The 22756-nt window shown below is 46.2% G+C and overlaps 1 protein-coding gene and 1 long non-coding RNA gene across 3 annotated transcripts in view; one reads left to right on the top strand and one right to left on the bottom strand.

Annotated features, from left to right (window-relative positions):
• LOC142806517 (uncharacterized) overlaps window positions 1–22756 on the bottom strand; it is a 484058-nt gene that overhangs the window by 170976 nt on the left and 290326 nt on the right. The gene's annotated exons all lie outside the window — the stretch shown is intronic.
• The window catches only part of LOC142806464 (calcitonin gene-related peptide type 1 receptor-like), a 338910-nt gene that overhangs the window by 131756 nt on the left and 184398 nt on the right, over window positions 1–22756 (top strand). For both annotated transcript variants that reach the window (XR_012894635.1, XM_075891270.1), the window contains exon 2: window positions 9875–9936. The gene's annotated coding sequence lies outside the window, so the exon portion shown is untranslated. The remainder of the gene's footprint in view (window positions 1–9874; window positions 9937–22756) is intronic.

Below are 22756 nucleotides of genomic sequence, written 5' to 3'. Positions count from 1 at the left end.
TACGGTCGGCAAACACTTTTGTATTTTGAGCTAAGCTGTTCTGAAGAAAGGTCTTCACTACTTCATCACATCTGAATTGCGAACGAGTATTTCCATATATTTCTGCCCGAAACAGAACGAAACATGTGCAAGCAAGCAGACAGATCTCGCGTAAGCCGAGTGAAGCACCTCTATAAAGGGGGTTATATTTTTTTTATGAAGCAGTATTCGGGGTTACAAAAAATGAATTTACTAAGTAAATAAATGAATAAATAAATAAATCAGTCAATCAATCAATGTTCTGTCGCGGAAAATGGTATCTCAGCATATTGTGCAACTGCAAGTTTTGAATTCATTCACCGTGGCTTACAGCGTGAAACACCCAGACATAGACTACAGAATTATACAGGGTGCAGCACTGTACCATGTCCTTTTGTATAGTCTATGTTCGGGTGTTTCGCGCTGTAATTCACGATGAATCTTCACCAACAACGCAGTTTTCCATCTTGCTTAATGTCGATTTCATCCTGTCCCTGACTTCAAGCAGATTTTTTCTGTCATTATGCGTTATTCTTGCTCGTAATAATTAAAAAGGCTTTTTTTTCTCTTGCTATAAAACAAGTTCAAACGAATCAGAGTATAAGCCCATCTTACATCAATTTCTATACATGATAACTGATCTGGAATGCAACGAGGCAAAGAAATTCCGTGATTATAGTTGTATGTAGTAAACTTGTGCTGCTTCGGGCTTATTATATGTTTCTACATGGGTCGAGAAAAAAATAGTCGTGGCAGGCTGTGAAATTTGCTAACTTTACCTATGAATCTATCACTGGATCTCCGTTGTATATTCTTGTCGCCAAGGGGCACGCAAGTGGTGGTTACACGAGTACAGTCAGCGGAAATGTAAGCACACACAAAAAAAGAATTTCGCAGACTGTAAATCCTGTTCTCAATCTCCATCTGGGCACTCTGATAATCTCCAGTAAAAGTTTCACAATCTTCAGCGGCAAGAAGGCGCTCAATGCTCCTTTATATGCAGACAGTGCCGAGCAGGAATCAAGCAAATGCAGTACTTTTATTTTTTCGCCCACTTTCAAAAATGTTCACGCATGAGAGGAGATTGTGACGTGAGGCCAAGAGCGGCAGACATCGGTATTGAGAAAAACAAATTACAAATGTTTGCCCCCCCCAAAACAAAAACAGAAAAAAAGCTATCGCTCGTCTTATCTGCTCCTTGCGTGCTCGTTGTCTCGAAAGATTGGATACACGAGATTGACATTTTGACTCGTGCTGTATGCAACCCGACCCTGCAATGAATTCAAAATGAAGGTGAGTATAGTAATTTTACGGTTCCACCTTGAGAGCCTATTTCGCTCGAATAGTCTCCGAGACGGTGATTGCGTCACTGCTCTCTATGCAGTTTCGTGACATCGTTCTGCCCACGGAAAATGAAGACTATGCACTCTTATTTTTATAATCGATGTCTCAACGACCGATATGAGCTCGTTATCCAGCGTTCTCATCCACCCTTGCTTTTTCAGGTTTAGCATCAAGTACATCCCAGCGAACGCTTGAGCGTATTGGATATGCCAAGATAAATAATTTTAAAAGTACTAGCAAAAACATGGTGGGGCTTGTTTTGCGGTTGAATGGAAATCTCGTCACCTTCATCGCTTCACATGTACCTTCGGACCCTGATTGGCTAATCCCCGCGTTTACGCGTTTCGACATAGACGTGCCAGTCTATATATGGTACCCGTTACAATGTGACACATTTGAAGGCGCTTAAATGGTACACACACAACGACAACCAATCAGATCAAAGGCCTTCTTCTGGGAATTTCTAGCCTAGAGATACTGTTGTCATGTGGTGCGTCCTTCTGGGAACCATAATTAAGCGAGACGACAACCCACCCTCCCCCCTCTACTGTTTTCTCTTTCACGAAATATCTCTCTTTTTTTGGCTAGCCCTATTCATCACAGCAGCCTGTCCTTTCCCCGCCCCACTCAGCTTTCTTAGTAGCCCTCTCCTCCTCGAATGACCAGCTTGAAGGAGAGGGCACGCTGTACACGGTCACTGAAGGCGTGGCACGCTTTTCCATTCTGAGTTTGACTATCCACTTTTCCCTCAGCTTTGGGTCCTTAGGATACTTGTGTAAGCTAAGGCCCTTTTCACGGGTGGGGGATCATGTAGAGGCACACTGCAGTATACTTATCCATTGCGCTGCACTCGCGACAGGGACAAGCGGCCACAGTTCTAGAAACAAAGCGCAGTGCTTTTAAAATGAACGTTGAATGGGGACACCCATGGTTGTTAGAACAGCGTCGGTAGTCATCTCACACGAGATAACCAATTGAACTGCTTCTTTGTCGAGTTTTCCCACACGGAGGTTTTCATACGGCGCCGCGCCTCCAGAGTGCGCAAATCTTCGAACTGACTTCATACAAGCGCGGTTCGCAGCGCCGCCATTGGTCGCACACCAGGCCAATACAGGCAAGCGCAAAGGAAAGCAGTTGAAGCCTTGAAAAAGACATCGCCATCGCGTCCCCTTCTCTAATTTTTTGCTACGACCTTCAATCTTCTCCTGAATCTTGCCTCTTTTTTTTTTGGAACTGAAACCAGAAAGCATTTCCTCCCATCCCGACAGATGATGCGCTTCCAACTCGGAGGTTACGGTGCGTTAGTTTCCAGCCGCACAATCTTTCCCAATCGCACGTGTGCTCCATGATGATTCACGTCTTCGCGGTTATAACAATGTCAATCTATGTGGAAATGTACAGTCTCAAAGGCGAGAAGCTTTCAGGTGCGAAACAAAATCAGGGAAGTTAGTACTACGCCGCGCAAAGCTTGGCAGAAGGAATCTGCTCGATCCTCAAGTCTTCAGGGCTAACCATGGTTGCTGCTATACGTTGTAGCTGGTTCTTCGCAGGTTTTTGTATGTCGAAAAGGTTTCGCTCCAGGATTGAACACCTCACAAAGCCAAGCTTCATTGGACTTTGTGCAACCTACCTGAGCTTTCTTTTTCCTATTATGTACTTCTATTTGTCTCTCTGTCTCTTTCTTTCATTTAGTTTTTTTTTTCATCTTTCATGCACTTCGTTTTCCTTGACTTGTCTTAGTATACGTATCCCAATTTCTTGTGTGCTTCCCATTTCCATTTCTTTTTTATCTGTTTCTTGTTTCTCTATATTTCTGCTTTCCTCATTCTCTATATGCTACGCTTTACTCTTTTTCCATCCTCCTCCCCTCACAACACTCTTGCTCATCGTGATTTTCCTGCTCTACCCTCTTGCTATCCAATATTATACGAAGCTGTACTTCAATATCCATGTGAACGTGCTTTAATAACCGAGTGCAATAAAGAAAAAAAAGAAGCCTGAATAGCCGAGTGATGGGGTTCCTGGACATAAGGGCATTTATATGAATGAAATGGCAGATGCGTTGGCCAAGTCATCTTTAAATGGGCCTGTTATTGATGTATTACCGGCATCGAAATTCTTGATAGGCACTAGATTAAGAAGGAAGCTACTGTTAGAGGAATTTTCTACACCTTCACTAACAGCCACACCAGAATTCAAGCACTTGTCATACAATTGGAATAGTAAAATATGTCAAACGCCAGTAATGGAAGTCACAATCACTAGACTGCGCTGTTAAATTCCACAGCTGAATTTATATTTACACAGAGCTGGTCTGGCAGCCTCCCCTCATTATCCTGTTTGTGGAGTAAATGAGTCAACTGAACATTATCTCATTTATTGTGATAGATTCTCTGTCTTACGTAAAAACACTTTAGGAGCTGTTTGTCACCTTCTCAAAATAGATTTAAATACTGAAAATGTGCTTTCTTTCGGGGCTTTGTGTCTAGGCCATAGCGACGGGAAGATGGTTGACGCATTAAAGGAGTTCCTCAAAAGTTCAAAGAGGTTTAAGTGTTGAAATTGTTGTTCAATAGATTTTGAAATTTCCAAATTCATATTAAATGAAATACGACGCTTTATTACATTATACTACAGATTATTTACAATTCTACCATCAAATTTGTCTTGCTGCATCTTTCTTTTATGACTCGTAAATAGATTAATTTTAATCTGTTATTAAACAAGAAATTCATAAAAACTATCCGGTTCTTGGCCAATCCCCCAGCGTGGGTATGCGCCGCATCGTCAAGGATCTTGACTTGACTTGATTAAAACACTTGCCTTCAGCTCGTGGGCACGCGGGTTCAGATTCTGCCCCTTCTTCTTAGACATTTTTTTCGCCAGTCCCTGCCTTTCATTTCTTCCCTTCCTCCTCCTCCTCCTTTTTTGCCAGGTATTTATCCCTCTTCCTTTCAATCTTTTTATTACTTTCGTTTTCTCAGCCCTTTGTAATACGCCGCAACTCTGTCGCCCAATTTCGGCGGCACGTACCCGTTGGCCCATTCGTGATAATGATAAGCTTACCCCGGCACGGTGGTCTAGTGATTATGGCGTTTGACTGCTAGCACGAAGGTCGCGGGCTCGTATCCTTGCTGCAGAGGCTGAATTTTGCTGAATTTTTGATGGACGCTAAACGGTTTGAGGCCCGTGTGCTTAAATTCAACAAGTTAGAGAACCCCAGGTGGTCGAAATTTCTGGAGCCCTACACTACGGTGCCTCGAATTATGATATCGTGATTTTGGTACGTCAAACATATATTTTTATTATCATTATTTTTATTACACAATGCAGCCAGCTAAAACAGCTTGCACATTTTAATCCTCGAATGCAACGACGGTTTCGAGTAGAAGAGAAGAGTATGTCGAGGTGTCGAGTAAGGTGTCGATTTTATTTAGGCACTGATACGGTGCCTGTTAGTAAAGGAATTGTAGTGGGTATATGAAGTATTATTGCGATAGCAATTATATGGACACATCTCAACTGGATTTTGCCGCCGGCGTAGGTGTCGACGCCGCCGTCGCCGTCACTCACCCTTTATATATACGTATCTCTCTATATAAAAACGCAAGGAAGAAATATAATTCAGAAAAAGAGTCCGGCGCTCGTGGTACCTCTTAATCGTGAGTGCGAGGTGTTCCCCACTCATCAATGAAGGAGCCCCTCTTTCAGATCTCTATATAGAAAAACGCAAGGAAGAAATATAAATCAGAAAAAGAGTCTGGCGCTCGTGGGACCTCTTAATCGTGAGTGCGAGGTGTTCCCCACTCATCAATGAAGGAGCCCCTCTTTCAGATTTCAAACAGCAAGCTATTTATATCTACCACTTAGTGCTGGTGACGGGCATCTCGGGGGGAACTATTGTGTTCTCAGCATTACCAGCAAGATGGCGCAATGAGCGCGCGTCGCCACATCGTCACGACACGGCGGCACGCGCTCTCATCTCCCACGCGTACTTTGCTCCGCGGAGAAAGAGCAGGGTGGACGCTAACGCGCGCGCTTATCTTAAAGTTGGGACAATCGTATGCCTTGGTTGGCCTTGGGCTTTCACCGGAACGTTTCTGTTGTAGTTGCCGGGTGCACGAAGGTCCCTGCAGTCGTTGCACAGTCTCCGTTTGCAAACGGGGCGTGCTTTTCAGGCACAGCGAAGCAACAATTGAGATGCTTATTCGCGTTCTTCTGTACCTGTGAATGCAATAAGGGTGTCCAGTAGAAGAGAAGAGCATGTCGAGGTGTCGAGTCAGGGGTCGATTTTATTTGGACACTCATAGGATGCATGTTAGCAAATGAATTGTAGCGAGTATATGAAGTTTTATTGCGGTAGCAAACGAACGTACCTGTGAGAACGTTTTGTGCGTTATTTGTGTGTGAGCAACGCGGGACACTTTTCGATCTGCTTGAAATTCTGTGCGTGGTCTTCCAATTTGTTGCTATCGCGTTCATTGTTTCAACTTTGTGGCAAAGCTGTCATTTTTTTATACTGAGAGCTGCGTTATTAACTATCACGCGTTTCCTGATGTCCAAAGCATCTGCAGACTCATGATGCATTAAATTCTTCGGTACGCTCCTCATCTCGTTGTTGTTGTTATTTCTTCTGCTGCTTTCCTCCGGACATGGCTCACACCCAACAGAGGAGACTGGCCGAGTTGGAAATCAATTTTTCCGACTCTCTCTGCAAACATTTTGTCATTACTAGTTGAGCTAAATAATTAATTATATGAGTGTCAATTCCCACTAATAAAATACCTAATGCACGCACAGTTTAGCTTAAGCTTTGTTTTTGCTGAGGGCTGATGAAAACGATGTCAAAATCACCTTTGTTTTCACACCCCTATTATTGAGATAGCTTCGCACACTCGCGCTAAATTTTCGGGGCACTACAACGTTTGCACACACGCTCGTACGCATATGCGCGCGTCTAATCAGATACCTACGTGACATGGCAAGCTCCACAATAGGCCGGAAGCCGTCTAAGCAGTGGAGCGCACTTGAGCTTCGCCTTCGAGAGTAAAACGCGACAGCGTGATCGGGAACCCAGTGAATAGCCTCGAGGAAAAGAACGTTTGTGTGCATAAAATTTGACATTTAAAACTATCCTAGAACGCTACTGCAAGTACAGTTGCGAATTTTCCCGTACGGAGTAATGTTTTCTTTTTGCAATCGAGCGAAGTACCCGTGATGCATCTGTGATGTGCTGTGCTCATCTGTGCTGCTGCGCGCTCTGTAACGAGTGGGCAGCTTCAAACAAACCACGCTTGTTGAGGTTCAATGATTCTGCGAAACAATGTTACATGAGTTGAGGAGGCTCTTCCCGCTATGCATGGCATTCTCGTTGCGTTTGTATATCACAAAATATCAAGCACTGGCGTGGCTCCAAAGTAGAAAACTTGCTTGCCACGCAGCAGTTCTGGGTTCGAATCTCACTCGTATCAAAGGTTTTTTCATTGCTTATTTCTGTGCATCTACCTCAAATTTTTTGGTCGGAGATAACGTCAATTTCAGGCTCAGCAACAATGACATTACCATCAACGCCACACCGGAGTTTCTGCATACCGACCTTTTTAACGTCTGTTACCACGCCTATTCATATCAATCACCGGTGATCGACGCTTTGGATTGTCAATTTTGGCAAGTTGAATCTGTTTCTCTTGCACCCAGCACTTTCTTGTTAGTCCGACCACTCGAATTTCAGAATCAGTTTTAGTTTGCCCGTTTCGGTAAGATTGTGATTTTTGACAGGCCTTTGCGCGTAATTGAGGTGCGTATGTAGTTGAGAAAATGCACCTTACTGGCGAACTTCACAGAAGGGAGTGCCTCTCGTGGTTAAGCTGCAGTACATCGAATTTCTGTAATCAAAAGAACCTTTGCAGGTCAAATATTAAATTAGGGTGTCAGCTGTGCAACCTCACAGTGTTGAGTAGTAATAATTGCCAGAAATTTGGGCTAGCTAGTCAAGAAAAAGCTGTTGCTAGGAGTAAGAGATAACGCATTCTACAAATAATATTTCCGAAGGTCCACCGCATGCATAAAGTGTGTAGGTGGCCTTCTTCTAAGCCGGTTTTTAGCAGCTTTGGTTTCACTTGTATCCTGATAACTTACACAGGGCCACATCCTGTGTCACTATTCGCTCCCATGGCGGAGGCGTCACACGCGCATCGATGCATATTTCCACTGCAAAAACACACGCCGCTAGAAACTGCCTTGCAACCACACCTGAATCGAGTGAAGGCGAGCTTAGAGTCTTAAGATGAGAGCACCCCAGTTCAGGTTTTGTGGCAATGGTGTTTCGGGTCAGCCTCAAACATCTGCAGCCTTTCGTTGGTTTGTTTTGTTTACGGCCTCACGTTGTCTCATTCGCCCCAAGTGCGTAGCTGCTGACCTTTGGGCGCAATCCTATAGATATTCTGCTTACGTGTGAGTTCCAGACGTTTGCTGTGGCGTGGAGGGCTGGCACCGGCTGCAGAGCTTCTCATTTTGACAAAAAGGCCACCGGATAACATTTTGGCATCGACTACAGAATAGCACAAAATGCCTTAGATCTCCACGCTATTTTGTTTAATACGATGTGCATTGTGCAAAAAGGGCAAAAAAATATGCTATGACACATTGGAACGCCAACCTATGCTGAGTGAGGTGGCTCGTGGAAAGAGATGACGTTAGACGAAATAGCAAAGTTCACTGTACATCTGATTTATAGAGGGATCATTGGCATCACGGACATCCATCTATATTGGAACACGTGCAGGTTCTTATGGCAAAATAACAAAAAATTTCCCGAGAAATGTTGACGAGTTCACTTTTGTCTCTCATAAAACAAAGCAACGCTTCGCCGCATGGCACAAGCGATGAAGCAGCACCTTGGTTCTGATTTTCTTTCTCTATATGAATTGAAACATACAAGGTTTATTAGTTCTATAGTGTTTCTGTGTAATTTATTTTCACGTGGTATATTTTCAATTTTGTTTGTTATGAATATTTTTGCACGTATAGTGTTTTTGATTGCACCGTTCACTAGCTGGCAACCAAACATTACACACCCTTTTTACAATTTGATTCCTTCTAAAGGATTTCTTTTGTTGCTCTACAACATATATTTTTAAAATTAGCATTTCATCGTGCAAAATTTGGTATGCTGCAATGCATGCTATAGAGTACTTTTGAAACTGGCAAAAACAATTTTCGCGAGGCATATGAAAAAGTTTCATTTTGCGCGGTAACAAAGGACTTAAAGAAGAGGGATGAGGTTTGTGCAGGTGCAGGTTAAACAACCCCAGCTGACCAAAATTTTCGTGCCGTTCCACTACGGCGTCTCTCATAATCATGTCGAGGTTTCAGGGTGTTGAAGTTTGGAGAATCATTATTAAAAAGGAGCAATATGGGTACCGACTATACGCTACAAAGCACAAGTATGTCAATGCAGATCTGTATGGTGATAAAAATGAGACGAAAATAACTTTTTTGGGTCTATTTTAAAAAGTGGATTTGAAATACATTTTTGTTTTCGTAAATATATTATGTAGGAGCAGAGCGCAGTGCGAAAAACGACTCAACTAAACTTACACCTGCATAGACAAAATGATGCGACCACCATGTTCTTAACATCAGGAACAGGACAGACTTTCATAAATGTATGAATACATGCATTGAAAACTAAACAGGCTGAAGCCCTTTACTTGAGTGAATGAATGCCTGAAATTCTGATATTGTTGACGGGGATGAATCTCGGTTTTGGTTGGGAATAAGAAATCCGTTGGGCGAGCAGCACCCGACGGCGTAATTAATCGATGCCCTATTACTTAACATTAGCAAAACAGAAGTATAACACTGTACTTTCTGCATACATAGTGTGATTGCATATATCATTATTATCCTTCATCATGAATAGTTGTTGCAATGCGTTATGCCCCGCATTGTCGAATTGTTGTGTCTGCGATGCCAAAACTTCGGGTGATTTCTGGCTGCTTAAGAACATAATAAAAAATGGTGCCATTAGTGCTTCTGTCAAACGTTAGGATTACACTCGAATACCACTCAAAAGTATTGTTAGAAAATAACAAAGCGAGGACTTATTTTCTTTGATTAGTTGCAGTGTTCAACATAAAATGAACACACGCCCTACTCATGACCGACAAGCCCCGCCGCGGTGGTGTAGTGGCTAAGATACTCAGCTGTGGACCCGCAGGACGCGGGTTCAAATCCCGGCGGCTGCATTTCCGATGGAGGCGGAAATGTTGTAGGCCCGTGCGCTCAGATTTGGGTGCACGTTAAAGATCCCCAGGTGGTCGAAATTTACGGAGCCCTCCACTACGGCGTCTCTCACAATCATATAGTGGTTTTGGGACGTTAAACCCTGCATATCATTACCAAATAAATACTCTTTTAGCAACGTTATCGTGAAACGAACAACACTAACACTTTTGCAACCGCTGCCCTACCCGCTTAAGCTTGCTTCTTTTTCTTTTTTTTCCTGCAGGTACATCCGTGTGCCATGTCAATTACACTTACCTCGAAAGGAACTGAACACAGCATTTAATGGTAAGTCAAAGAGCATTTGTCGCCTGTCTTATTTTTATGACAATAGATTTTTTTATCCTGTGAAAGCTTTGTTCAGTTGTTTGCTTTCATCTCTATGCACAACGCGCGATCACTTTCAATGGCTCTTCTAGCCATGCAACCACCTTCTTTTCAAAAAAAAGAAATACCTTTATCAAGCGTAGGGCGCAGTGTGTTGTGCCCAAAACACACCATTAGCTGAGAAAACGTAATGTATTTATAATCCTTCCGTGAGAACGTCTCATTACGTGAAAACTGTCGTGAGAAATTTGCATCGTCCTGATTGTTACATGCTGCACATGCAAAATATAAAATACCCATGTTCCGTAATGGGATCCCGGCACTGGCACAGTACTGCTTTTGTAAACTGACACACAACGAACAATAAAGCCACTCATTGTACGAAGGTCTTTAGAATCCAGTATACATATTTCTTTCTTAGCACACTTTATTGAAAGCACAAGCATCTATATTTGTTTCATTATTGATCAGTTTACTTCTAAACTATCCTATTTCCCCAGATAAAAATTATTTGCATTCTAAACAAAACCATCATCTAACAATTATTGTAATCTTGCTTTGTTACCAACCCGTCTTCAACCGTTAACCAGATATCTTGTGAGGCCCTCTCACATAATCAATAATGTTTAACAATGGTTGCGTCTAACAAAGCTTTAATGTAAACGCGATCAGCAGCGCATCAATGCATTGCGTGTAAAGAGGGAAATACACGAGGACACAAGGAGAACATAGCGCACGCACTCTGTATGTACTCATTTCGCGCTTTGCTCGCTACATACCCTTGCCTACGAACTCTTCCTTCCTCAGTCTTATCCCGCGGATACCCCTCGAAGACCAGCTCAGCGCTTACTATAGGAAGCTATACGAAAACTCTGAGTGATAGGAGTCGCAGGGAACGCGCCGCAGTGCACGCCACATATTTTCTCGGTCGCGATACTCTACCCATATTTACGGTGCATAGGGCGGAGGTAAGAAGTGCGACCTTGGTGGTACAGCATCGTCGGACAACGCTAAGGAGACGGCGTTTCGCCGTCGCTTTCGTTTGCCCAGCACAGTCCTCGCACGCACACTCGCACGCCGAACGCACGGGAGCAGGTGTTCGGCCCGGTGTCTCACTCCTTCTCGTTCAGGAAACAATGGACCCGGCTCGAATAACGCGCGAGGAGTGTCGTGTACAGAAAGTAAGAGAACGCCCCCAGCGAGCCATATAGCGTCATCTGACGCACAGTTTCCCCCCTGCGAGACTGCCGCGAGGCTCAAGGATACAGCATTGGCCGCGTATGTTTGTGTGTGTGTGTGTGTGTGTGTGCTGTGTGATAAGACGTGCAGTGAATAGAATTCTGTTGTGTGCTGACACTGGTGCTTCTGTGTACAAGAAGGTGAGTTCTGACTCTTTCTCGGGCTTACTGATCCCGTGCTCTTTTCTGATTCGCTATTAAGCCCAGAGAGTTACGTTAACCCGTGCGTACAGCGAAACAGTCCTCCAGGGAGCCACAGCGTCGTAATCTGACGTATATGTAGTCTCAACGCGAGGCTTAAGAAGGATAGACCTTGTTTCCAGCGTTTCTGTTGGTCCCCGATTAATCCGTTCAATGAATACTGCCTCTTCGGATTGTCTGTGCCGTACGCTCTTCATGAGGCTCACATTAAGAGGGACTGCGGCTTTGTTTTGGTATTGTCCAGGGGCAGCGGTTGCCTTGAGACAGATGGGCTTATCCTCACGGCAAGGAGTGGTAGGGGCTGTTTGCGGAACAGGATGAATCTTGCTGCGAAGTCTTGCTGCCACGTTATTGCGAAATCTGTTTTTCTACAGAGGGGGGAATAACACGTGTTCTTCCTTCTTTTGTTTTATTGTACGTGTGCTCCGGACGGCTGCAGCATGTTTCCAGCTCGAAAGTACAGTTGCGTTTTCGCGGCGCACTGTCCGCTCAAAGATAAATCGGTCTGCTGTTTTGTGAGTTCAGAGAGAGAGAAAAAGAAAAAGAAAGGCAGAGAGGTTATTAGGAAGGTAGGATCTGGTATTTCCTTGACACTGGGGTTGAGAAATAGCTGCTCGTGAGAAAAAAAAAGGGTTAAAAAATGCATAATAAGGCAAAAACCAAACAATCACAATTACACACACATGCGAGAGCGTTGTACTTTGAGTCTCCTGACAAGTCATGCAATAGATCGCCAAAAGCCTATTTGCGCCTGTAAGGCCCTCGGCAATGTTAAGTCTAGACGATGAACTGCAAGTCTTCCTTCTTGCTAGAGCCTGGTCATCTAACTTGTTGGGAACCAGACAAAGAGATAGTCTCTAAGTTTTCTATTCCTGATAGTCGCACAGAACGTGTCGAAATGTTTATTTGTCTCCGTAATGATCCCAGGTGGTGGTGTTGGCTTTCCCCATACGGAACGCATACGCATGGGTGCATGTGACACCCAGCCGTAATTTAGGCGCGTGACGAGTTTGCTCAGCATTCTATGAGTAAAATAATTCTACTATTTTTTCTTACTTTGCCATCTGTTTTAGGGAAGTGACACATAGATGATAACGATACGCGTGGACAAGCAATTTAAGAAAGAAGTTCTCTACTTAGCTACCACATGTAATGAACTGCCCACGGGTCATCTATTTGCCACTCTTCTGACAGCCTTCCCTTCAAGTACAGTGCTGACATGCAAAGCCCAACCATTATGGCTTTACACTGTTGCTTGCCCATTTCTATGGCTTCGTCGTTAGCTTCATCGTCCCTCAACAATGCAACAACATAGCCACTCAAATAGTGAAACATGTTGTGATTCATTTTGTTTCTGTATTGTCCATCCACCTTAACCAATTCACCTTATTTTGCTTTTTGACTTCCTCTGCCTTCTCTTACCCTGGGTTTTCTTATTTTTCCGACCGTCCTACCACGGTGGTCTACAGTGGCTAAGGCCCTCGGCTGCTGACCCGCAGGTCGCGGGATCAAATGCCGGCTGCGGCGGCTGCATTTTCGATGGAGGGAAAAAGAATGTAGGCCCGTGTGCTCAGATTCAGCGCACGTTAGAGTACTCCAGGTGGTCATAACTTCCGGAGCCCTTCATTACGGCGTCTCTATAATGATATGGTAGTTTCTGGACGTTAAACACCACATATATCCTCCAAATCATTTTCCAAAGTTAAAATCACGAAGAAGGTTACATTAACTATCGCTTACGCATTTTTATGATCACCTTCCTGTGCTTGCAAACCATACCATTTTCTTTGGTTCTTACCACGGCTACACTAGATCACAAATATATTAAAGACCACAAAAACCACTACAAAACGGACAAATGTTGCTTGGAGGAGATAAAATAAAGCGATTGAATTTATTGGTTCTCGGCCGTCTTTCGCTATGCCCTGCAAAGGATAGTGTGGAACATAATATTGTCCCGACGTCGAAACAGAGGTCTTGCGGCAGAAACTGAGACACCAGAAGCAGGTAGGTTCTTTTAATAGAACGCGCAAGAGAGTTCTTCTTTTTCATCCATTTCATTGTACTTCATGGCACATGCACAACTGTCATTGTCTTTCTTTTTGACAAGCACGTAACATTTGCCTCCCTGCGAAATAGGCATCGTCCCGATGCGCAACCTAGGTGCTCTACCAGGCGTATGAAGTGGTCGCGTCAACTGGATAAATACGGTTTCATACGCACGACGTGTACGACTTCGGGTAAATAATTTTGACGCTTAGAACTACAGTCAGTGTCAGGAACAACTTCATAGTTCACGTCGTTCAAGCGTCGCGTGACGCTGTATGGGCCAAGGTATCGTCTTAGCAGTTTTTTCCGACAGTCCACGTTGACGTATCGGAATCCAGACCCAGACCTTGTCGCCTGGTGTGTAGCTAATAAACTTGTGTCGGGGGTCGTACCGTTGTGCATGTTGATGCTGTTGATGACAGATGCGCACACGCGCGAGCTGTCTGGCTTCCTCGGCGCGCTAAGTGAACTCTTCGGCGTCCACATGAATGTCGTCACACTCATGCGGCAACATGGCGTCCAACGTTGTCGTGACTTCGCGACCATAGATCAGACTGAACGGCGTCATTCCAGTGGTTTCTTGTCGAGCGGTATTATAGGCAAAGGTCACGTACGGCAATATCTGATCCCAGTTTTTATGCTCTGTGTCAACGTACATGTTGATCATGTCTGTGAGGGTCCTATTGAGGCGCTCTGTCAGTCCGTTTGTCTGCGGATGGTAAGCAGTTGTTTTCCGGTGAGCTGTACCGCTGAGTCTGAGAACCGACTCCAAAAGTTCTGCGGTGAAGGCAGGTCCTCTGTCTGTGATCACTGTTGTCGGAGCGCCATGCCGAAGGACGATGTTTTCGATGAAGAACTGAGCGGCCTCTGCTGCTGTGCCGCGCTGCTTAGCTTTAGTCTCCGCATAACGGGAGAGGTAATCGGTGGCCACGATTATCCATCTGTTACCTGTTGTGGAAGTTGGAAAGGGGCCCAGGAAATCCATTCCAATCAGAGTGAACGGCTTCGCTGGTGCTAGGACTGGATGTAAAAGACCGGCTGGCTTGCTAGGAGGTGCTTTGCGTCTTTGGCAGTCGGTGCAAGTTCGCACGTGATGGTTAACATCAGCGGGTAACTTTGGCCAGTAGTACTTGCATCACAGTCGGCACAATGTTCGGGTGTAGCCTAGATGACCAGAAGTTGCTTCATCATGGCACGCTTCCATAATTTCTTTTCGAAGAGAGGCAGGCACGACGAGCAAGTGCGGGTTGCCGGTTGGTGAGAAGTTTCTCTTATAGAGAACATCGTTTCGCAAGCGAAAAGATGGCAGTCCTCTGGCAAATAACCGCGGCACGTCCTTACGTCGTCCTTCTAAATATTCAATGAGTGGTAACAGCTCGGGGTCACTGCGCAGCTCCTGTGCAATAGTGGCCGTGTTGACGACTCCCAAGAATGCCGCGTTGATGTTTTCGTCATCACGACCGACAGTCTCCACTGGCGACCGTGAGAGACAGTCGGCGTCGGTGTGCCGCTTCCCAGATTTATAGACGATGGTGATGTCGAACTCTTGAAGTCTTAGGCTCCAGCGTGCCAAACGGCCAGATGGATCTTTAAGGTTGGTGAGCCAGCACAAAGAGTGATGGTCGCTAACAACCTTGAAGGAGCGGCCGTACAAATATGGACGAAATTTGATGACCGCCCACACCACGGCGAGACACTCCTTCTCGGTAGTCGAGTAGTTCTCCTCCGTGCGAGAGAGAGTTCTGCTGGCGTAGGCTATTACTCTTTCACAGCCGTCTTGCCACTGCACAAGAACGGCACCCAGACCTACATTGCTGGCGTCAGTGTGAAGTGCTGTAGGGGCTTCCTGGTCGAAGTCCGCGAGGACTGGAGGTGTTTGCAGGCGTTGTCGTAGTTCATTGAACGCCATTTGCTGTTGTTCACCTCAAAAGAAGGGGACGTCCTCACGTGTGAGTCGTGTCAATGGCGCCGCAATAGACGAAAAGTCCTCAATAAATCGCCGGTAATAGGCACACAACCCTAAAAAGCATCTCACGGCCTTTTTGTCGCATGGTGCAGGAAATTGCGCTACGGCGTCTATTTTGGCCGGGTCAGGTCGAACACCCTCGTGACTGACGACGTGGCCTAGGAAGTTGAGTTCGTTAAAACCAAAATGACATTTTTCCGGTTTTAAAGTAAGGCTGGCCGAACGTATGGCTTGGAGGACGGTGAATAAACGGCTGAGATGTTCCTCGAATGTTGCTGAGAATACAATAACATCGTCGAGATAGACCAAGCATGTTTGCCACTTCAGGCCTGATAGTACGGTGTCCATGAGACGTTGAAAAGTGGCTGGCGCCGAGCACAACCCAAAAGGAAGCACCTTAAATTCTAGAGGCCGTCGGGCGTCACGAAGGCCGTTTTTTCACGATCTCTCTCGTCGACTTCTATCTGCCAGTAGCCGCTTCGGAGGTCCATTGAAGAGAAATAGCGCGCATGACGCAGCCGATCGAGTGAATCGTCTATGCAGGGCAGTGGATAGACGTCTTTTTTCGTGACTTGGTTCAACTTGCGATAATCAATACAGAAGCGCAGGCTGCCGTCTTTTTTCTTGACCAAAACCACGGGGGACGCCCAAGGACTTTTCGAAGGTTGTATGACGTCATCCGCGAGCATCTTGTGTACTTGCTTCTGAATCTCCTCGCGCTCTTTCGGAGACACACGGTAGGGGTTTTGCCGAATTGGTCGCGTGTTGTCTTCAGTAATGATGCGGTGCTTGGTCAATGGTGTTTGCTGTACCTTTGACGTACGCGAAAAGCAGTCTTCGAATTGGTGTATAAGTTCAAGCAGGCGCTTCCTATCAGAGGGCGGTAGCGTAGAGCAGATGTCCACCGACAAAGTTGTCGAGGCGGGGACAGCCGCGTCATCTGGTTGCAAGGTAAAACAATCCCCGGCTTGGTCTACATCGTCGTAGTAGGCAATTGCGGTACCCTTCTGGATTTGACGGCGCTCGTTGCTGAAGTTTGTGAGCAGCAATTCCGCCAGTCCATCAGTAAGCGCCAGGACGCCCCTCGCGATGGAAATGCCTTGCGTGAACAAAAGAGTGACTATGTGCTCCGCTATCACATCTTTATAGCAAGGACACCCACTGGACACCGACACAAGGCAGCAGGATCTCAGTGGGAGTGTCACATCATCGGCTATTCGCAAACGGCCGCGTGGTTCTTCACTGCTGTTGTCGGCATAAGGATGAGCGCGAAACGTCACCATACGTTGAGGGATGTTGATAACAGCGCCGGGATCTTGAAGAAAATCCATGCCCAAAATTAACTCTTTACAGCAGTCTGGCAACAGGACGAAAGTGGCCACGAAGCTAGAATCTCCGATGCGAAGTCTAGTGGTGCATTTACCCGTGGGTGTCATCAGCTGACCACCAGCACTCCTTATGTACGGCCCTGTCCACGGTGTCTTGACCTTTCTGAGGCGGTCGGCGAGCTCTTGTCGCATGATTTAGAAGTCGGCGCCAGTGTCGACCAGTGCTGTAACGTGATGTCCGTCAATGAGAACGCTCAGATCGGCACGTACAACTTCTTCAGCATTATTATTCGTCGTCGTATTCATCGTCGTTGTCGTCATACCTTCTTGCGATGATTGGGGGAACTTTTCAATGTGTCGACGATTGGCAACCTTGCCCCGCGAGGTCGCATCAGTTAGTTTCCCCGGCGCGGGCTAGGCGAACGGCCTCTGGTGACGTCCGCGTAGCTCTGAGGGAAGTCACGGTGACGCGCAGGTGATGGAGATCGCCAGCGACGCGGTGGGGTTGCTTGAGCAGGCGATAGTTGATCGGCATCGTGGGCACGACGGTCTTCTGAGCGCAAAGAAGCGGGACGAGAAAAGTTCCCGAACCCAGAATCGCCGTGACGGCAATAGCGGGCAATGTGACCGGGTTCTCCGCAGCGGTAGCAAATAGGTCGACGGTCGGCCATGCGCCACAAGTCAGTTCGGCGAACTGGTGGTCGTCTCGTAAAATCTCGTTGCCACCAAGGTACGGCAGTGGGTTGTGGCTGGAAGGGCGTCGCCACAAATGTCGGTGGAGGACGACGGACCACATCAGCGTAGCTCGCTGGATGTGGCTCAGGGTTTGGCGCGGGTGGTGTAATGGCTGGCCTCAACTCCTGGCGGACGATTTCGGCAACAGATGCGACTGGTGGTTGGGCAGGGGGAACGCAGAGGGCCCGAAGTTCCTCACGCAGTATTTCTCTAATCATTTGCCGCAGGGAACTTTCGCATACGGCAGTGTTCTGAGCTGCAGCACTTACTGCCGTGTGGTTCTGCAGGCGGTCAAAGTGTCGGCGTCGTTGTTGCAGTGCGCGCTCGATGACTGTCGCCTCTCTTATGAATTCATCTACAGTTGTAGGTGGATTTCTTACGAGGCCCACAAACACTTGTTCCTTAACGCCCTGCATTAGGTGACGCACCTTCTTCGCCTCGGGCATGTCAGGGTCAGCTCGTCGAAACAGACGGATCATACCCTCTGCGTACATGGCGGCTGTTTCATTGGGTTTTTGCACGCGTGCCTCAATCACTTGCTGTGCGCGATCCCGTCGGTCCGAGTTCAAAAATGTAGCGAGTAGCTTTCGACGGAAGTCTTCCCAAGATTGGAATGTAGCCTCGCGGTTCTCATACCACGTGCGAGCGCTATCTTCCAGTGCGAAATATGCACGGCCAAGTTTGTGCTGTTCGCTCCAGTTGTTAGATACAGCGACCCGTTCAAACTGTTTGAGCCAGTCTTCGACATCCTCGTACTCTTCCCCACGGAAAACTTCAGGAACGCGAGGATGTTCAAGAGTTACCTGCGAGGGAAGAGTGGTCTGCGATGTCGGGATAACCGTGGATGTCGTAGGAGCTGCCATGCTGGAAAGAGGCGGAACAGGTGCGGACTCTGGACTTAGGCCTAGTAGGCGCCGACTGAATCGGTGCACTGGAGTCGTGACGAGGGGCTGAGTCTCTGGACTAGGTGAACGGGTCCGAGTAAGACTGTCCTGCATCAGGGTGTAGGCTCCAGGACCTCCACCAGTGTCACGACGTCGAAACAGAGGTCTTGCGGCAGAAACTGAGACACCAGAAGCAGGTAGGTTCTTTTAATAGAACGCGCAAGAGAGTTCTTCTTTTTCATCCATTTCATTGTACTTCATGGCACATGCACAACTGTCATTGTCTTTCTTTTTGACAAGCACGTGACAATATAACCACAATGTTTAGAACTTCGTCAAAATTTGGAAGAAAATTTTTGTACATTAAAAAGAATATTTCTATTTTAGTGTAAAAACAAACAGCAGCTACGCAGTGTTTCTTCATCTTGAGATGTATACAAGCTTCACCATTCTGTCGGTAAAATATTCATAATTTCAATCTTAGATATCCTCATTCGATTCTATGATGTTGTATCAACGTATATAGCTAACAACAAGTCTTTCTCAGAATGTGGGCTTGTGCTGGAATGCTACTTGAAGGATCACAATGTAGTGGAAGCATGTTCGTACGCATTCATTTTTATGTTTCCTGTGGGATGATTTCAGAGTTTAAAAAATGATTAGTTGCAATTACATGGTGTGCCTACACTTATGGAAGTTCGCTCACACAAGTGGAGGACTAAACCAGCATCTGTAAGCAACGAAACTTGGAGAATGCCAGAACCATACTAGATGTATATTGTCAGCAGTCACTTGTCGTGAAGTTTGTTGATGTATAGAAAGAAAGGACTCAATGGAAACGTGATAGTAAAACATCTATTGTGAGAAGTGATAAAATGAAAATTATGCATGAATTTTAACCCCGTAAGTACTATTTTACTCACACGCTATGTTCATGAGTAGATCCGTATACAGAACAAGTTATTTTTTTTTATGTACATCATCCTTCAGTTCCGACTGGAAAACAAACGCGCAAAAAAAAACAATGAAACATCTTGGCTCAAAGTGGCTTAAAGTGGGCCCAACGTGACGTAAACATGACTGACGTGGTTCCGACGTGGTCCCAACAGGATCCCCACGTGGTTTCGGCGTGCTGTGTACCAGACCAGATGCTTGCTCAATAGCAATGGACCCTGACTAAAGTCACGGATGCTACGACTGCACCGGGGCCTAATAACAGGGACACATCAAGAGAAGCGTGGCACAAAGGCTAGCGCTGTCCCCACATATCTGCCTAGACTCGTCCAGAACATCACAGCTGGCCCCGCCACGGTGGTCTAGTGAGTAAGGTACTCGGCTGCTGACCCGCAGGTCGCGGGATCGAATCCCGGCTGTGATGGCTGCACTTTCGATGGAGGCGGAAATGTTGTAGGCCCGTGTACTCAGATTTGGGTGCACGTTAAAGAACCCCAGGTGGTCGAAATTTCCGGAGCCCTCCACTACGGCGTCTCTTATAATCATATGGTGGTTTTGGGATGTTAAACCCCACACATCAATCAACATCACAGCTGTAGATGCATCTGCTTCATTTCCAGCCTACGTTCGCCTGCACATGCCTTTTGCACCATCCGTGGCTAATACCCGCGGCGGGACACGAACAGCAGCTTCGGCGACTTAGAGCGTATCTATCTAGCCACCTATGACTTCTAGCTCTCCCGCACGTTTCGATAATGGTATCGATACCAAACTTAGATTAGCATAAAATGACTGAACGAAGAACGTATTTGACTAGCCATAACATAAAAATCATGACATGTATGCCATGAATGTCGTTACTTAATTTTCATGGCCCTGCATCTCTGGCGGTGGTTTCGCTCACATGGCATGGCGCAAAATTGGCATGGTATGGCATGATTGCATGGCGAACAGAAGCGGCGGGCCCTAACATGATAATCACGACATGCGTGTCATGTAACAACATGACTACATGCCACACTGATGATGCGCGTGCGGCCGTTTCATTAGCTTCACATATGCCAAATTTGGTATTACGTGACGCCAATGGAGTCAAGGCGCCAATACATTTCGACGTGACACGGTGCGCGTGCTCGCTGGTGTTAGTTTAGTCGCTTCATGCAGCCATTGCCACGCCTGGCGCTGGTCCCGCATATATTCGCAAACGCGCGCCACGCTCCGTTGCTTTGACGCATGCGCGTTTCAGTGCGTCCGGTGTCTCTCCGTCACGAAAAGAGGGAGACGTACCCCCGTATTCACACATGCTGCTTCACTCAAGGACTCTCCTCGACTTAAAAAAGTTGATGGGAGCGCCGTCTCTTGGCAGGACAAGTCACTGCATATCGGCCATATTCTGCAGCGATTCTTGAGAAGCACAGCATCAATTTCAGTCGAGCAGCGGCGCAGTGCTCAACTCAGTCAAGTGAAGGGTGAAATTCGAGTCGAGGAGCGTTTCTGAATACGGGAGGTAGTGTTGTCTGGGTAACGCATTGGCGCGAAATGCAGCATGTCACATGTCGCGCCGGTTGCCGTTGGGCCGCACCGACGGACGCTGGTCGCGCCTGGCGTCAGACTATAGAGTGCTCGCGTTTCGCTAACGTAGCGTCACTGTGCCCAGCGTGTGCGCACGTCAACGCTACATTTAAGTATATTGGGTCCTTCATGGTGAGCTCGTGGCCATTTCTCTAGCTCCACAAATACTAAATTTGGTACACGTGATATGAACAGATGACGAAGGTAGGCGACACATCCAAACATGATAATCATGACACGGAAGTCATGTACGGCAGAATTTACCTCTACTTCGTAACGTTGTGCTGATTTTAAAGTTACTTATCGACATTTCAACGTGGGATCTGCCAATTTTTTCAACGAAGTGCGTTTATATAAAAGTGTTAACAATTTAGAATACTATACTATGGGAGAGCTGAAAACCATCCCTTGGTTATTGGTTAGAAAGTTTGGTGGCGATAGCATAATACTAAAAAAAACTGGTGGATTTACTGAAACGCAGCGCTCGAAGGTGCGCCGATCATTGCGCATTTCTATGCGCCGTTTTCGAATTATTGATCCTTCCCCAATCATTGGCTTGTCGGTTATCAGCCGTTCCTGATACGACAATGATAGCTTTTATGGATGTGAGTTATTATTTTACATGGTCGTATTCCACAGCTGCTTGCATATTAACGCATATTCGTCAATGCTTCTATTAGCAAGATAAGTGTTGAGCTACTTAGCACGTCGGTGAATGTTCAATAATGGACAATAAGGGGGGTGCTAACACCTCCTGTAGAGTTGTTTACGCCTTGTTGCGCAGGTGTTTCGCGCAGAGGAAGTCTGTCAGGGTCTATGATAATACTCGGGGTAGTTTTCTACTGTTTGAGGCCAGGACGGGAGTATTGCGAACCAAGACATATCGGGCCAAATACGAAGGGGTAGACAAGGTATGCAGTGGAGAGGAGGAGGAAACTGCCGAACACTTGATAATGTTATGTAAAGGGCTTCACCCTATAGTTCAGGACGATGGCGCAGAGTTTTTCAAAGCGCTGGAGTTTAGGGACAGAAAGGGCAAAATAAACTTTAAGGTACAAATAACTAGGAGGAGGTTGTCTGATTGGTGGCTAAAGTCAAGGCACGAGTGAAAATTAAACCCTTCACTGCAAAGTACGAGTCCTCAACCTCACTATTTAAGGGAGAAAAAAAATAAATCTAGTTTTTGGTTCATTAAGTATTACGGCTTGGTGGCGTTAGCCACCACCTGATCTAAAGGGTACAGCCATATCAATCCATCCATTCATTCATTCATTTATTACCACCATCATTATCATGGTTAGGGCCGTGGCGCCGGCAGTGTCGCCTCGCGGCAAGCCTGGGTAGCGGCACATGAGAGATGAGCGGTTCTCTTTGGCGCGTGGCGGCTGGCACGAATGGTTATTTTTCGCGTGGGTACACGGTGCACGGCGCCACGGGTCACCTTCTCTGGGCCCCCGTGGTGAGTCCCGCGTTGGCGACGCCGCGTTGTATTTGTTCTGTGGTGAGTGTTATGGAATGTTGTGTAAGGCTGTTTTAGCGTGTTGATCACAATTGGTGTGTACTAATTCGGCTGACGATATCGTCGATCTAGAACTAGTTAAATAAATGTGCGTTGTTTCGTTCGTTCCGACCGAGTCTGCTGTGTCTCTTCCCTCCAAGAGCATGACACTCTCCACTTCGAGACCCCACAACATGAAGGAAGGAAACCAGTGGTTGGTGGGCATTGCACAATGAGATGAATTCTTCCAAGCATAAAGATTCAATGAATTCAGCCATATAAGAAAGAAAGAAAGAAAGAAAGAAAGAAAGAAAGAAAGAAAGAAAGAAAGAAAGAAAGAAAGAAAGAAAGAAAGA

Source organism: Rhipicephalus microplus, chromosome 1 (assembly GCF_043290135.1).
Source record: "Rhipicephalus microplus isolate Deutch F79 chromosome 1, USDA_Rmic, whole genome shotgun sequence".
NCBI lineage: Eukaryota > Metazoa > Arthropoda > Arachnida > Ixodida > Ixodidae > Rhipicephalus > Rhipicephalus microplus.
Note: the sequence above shows the minus strand (reverse complement) of the source record. Positions and strands in the feature narration are given on the sequence as shown.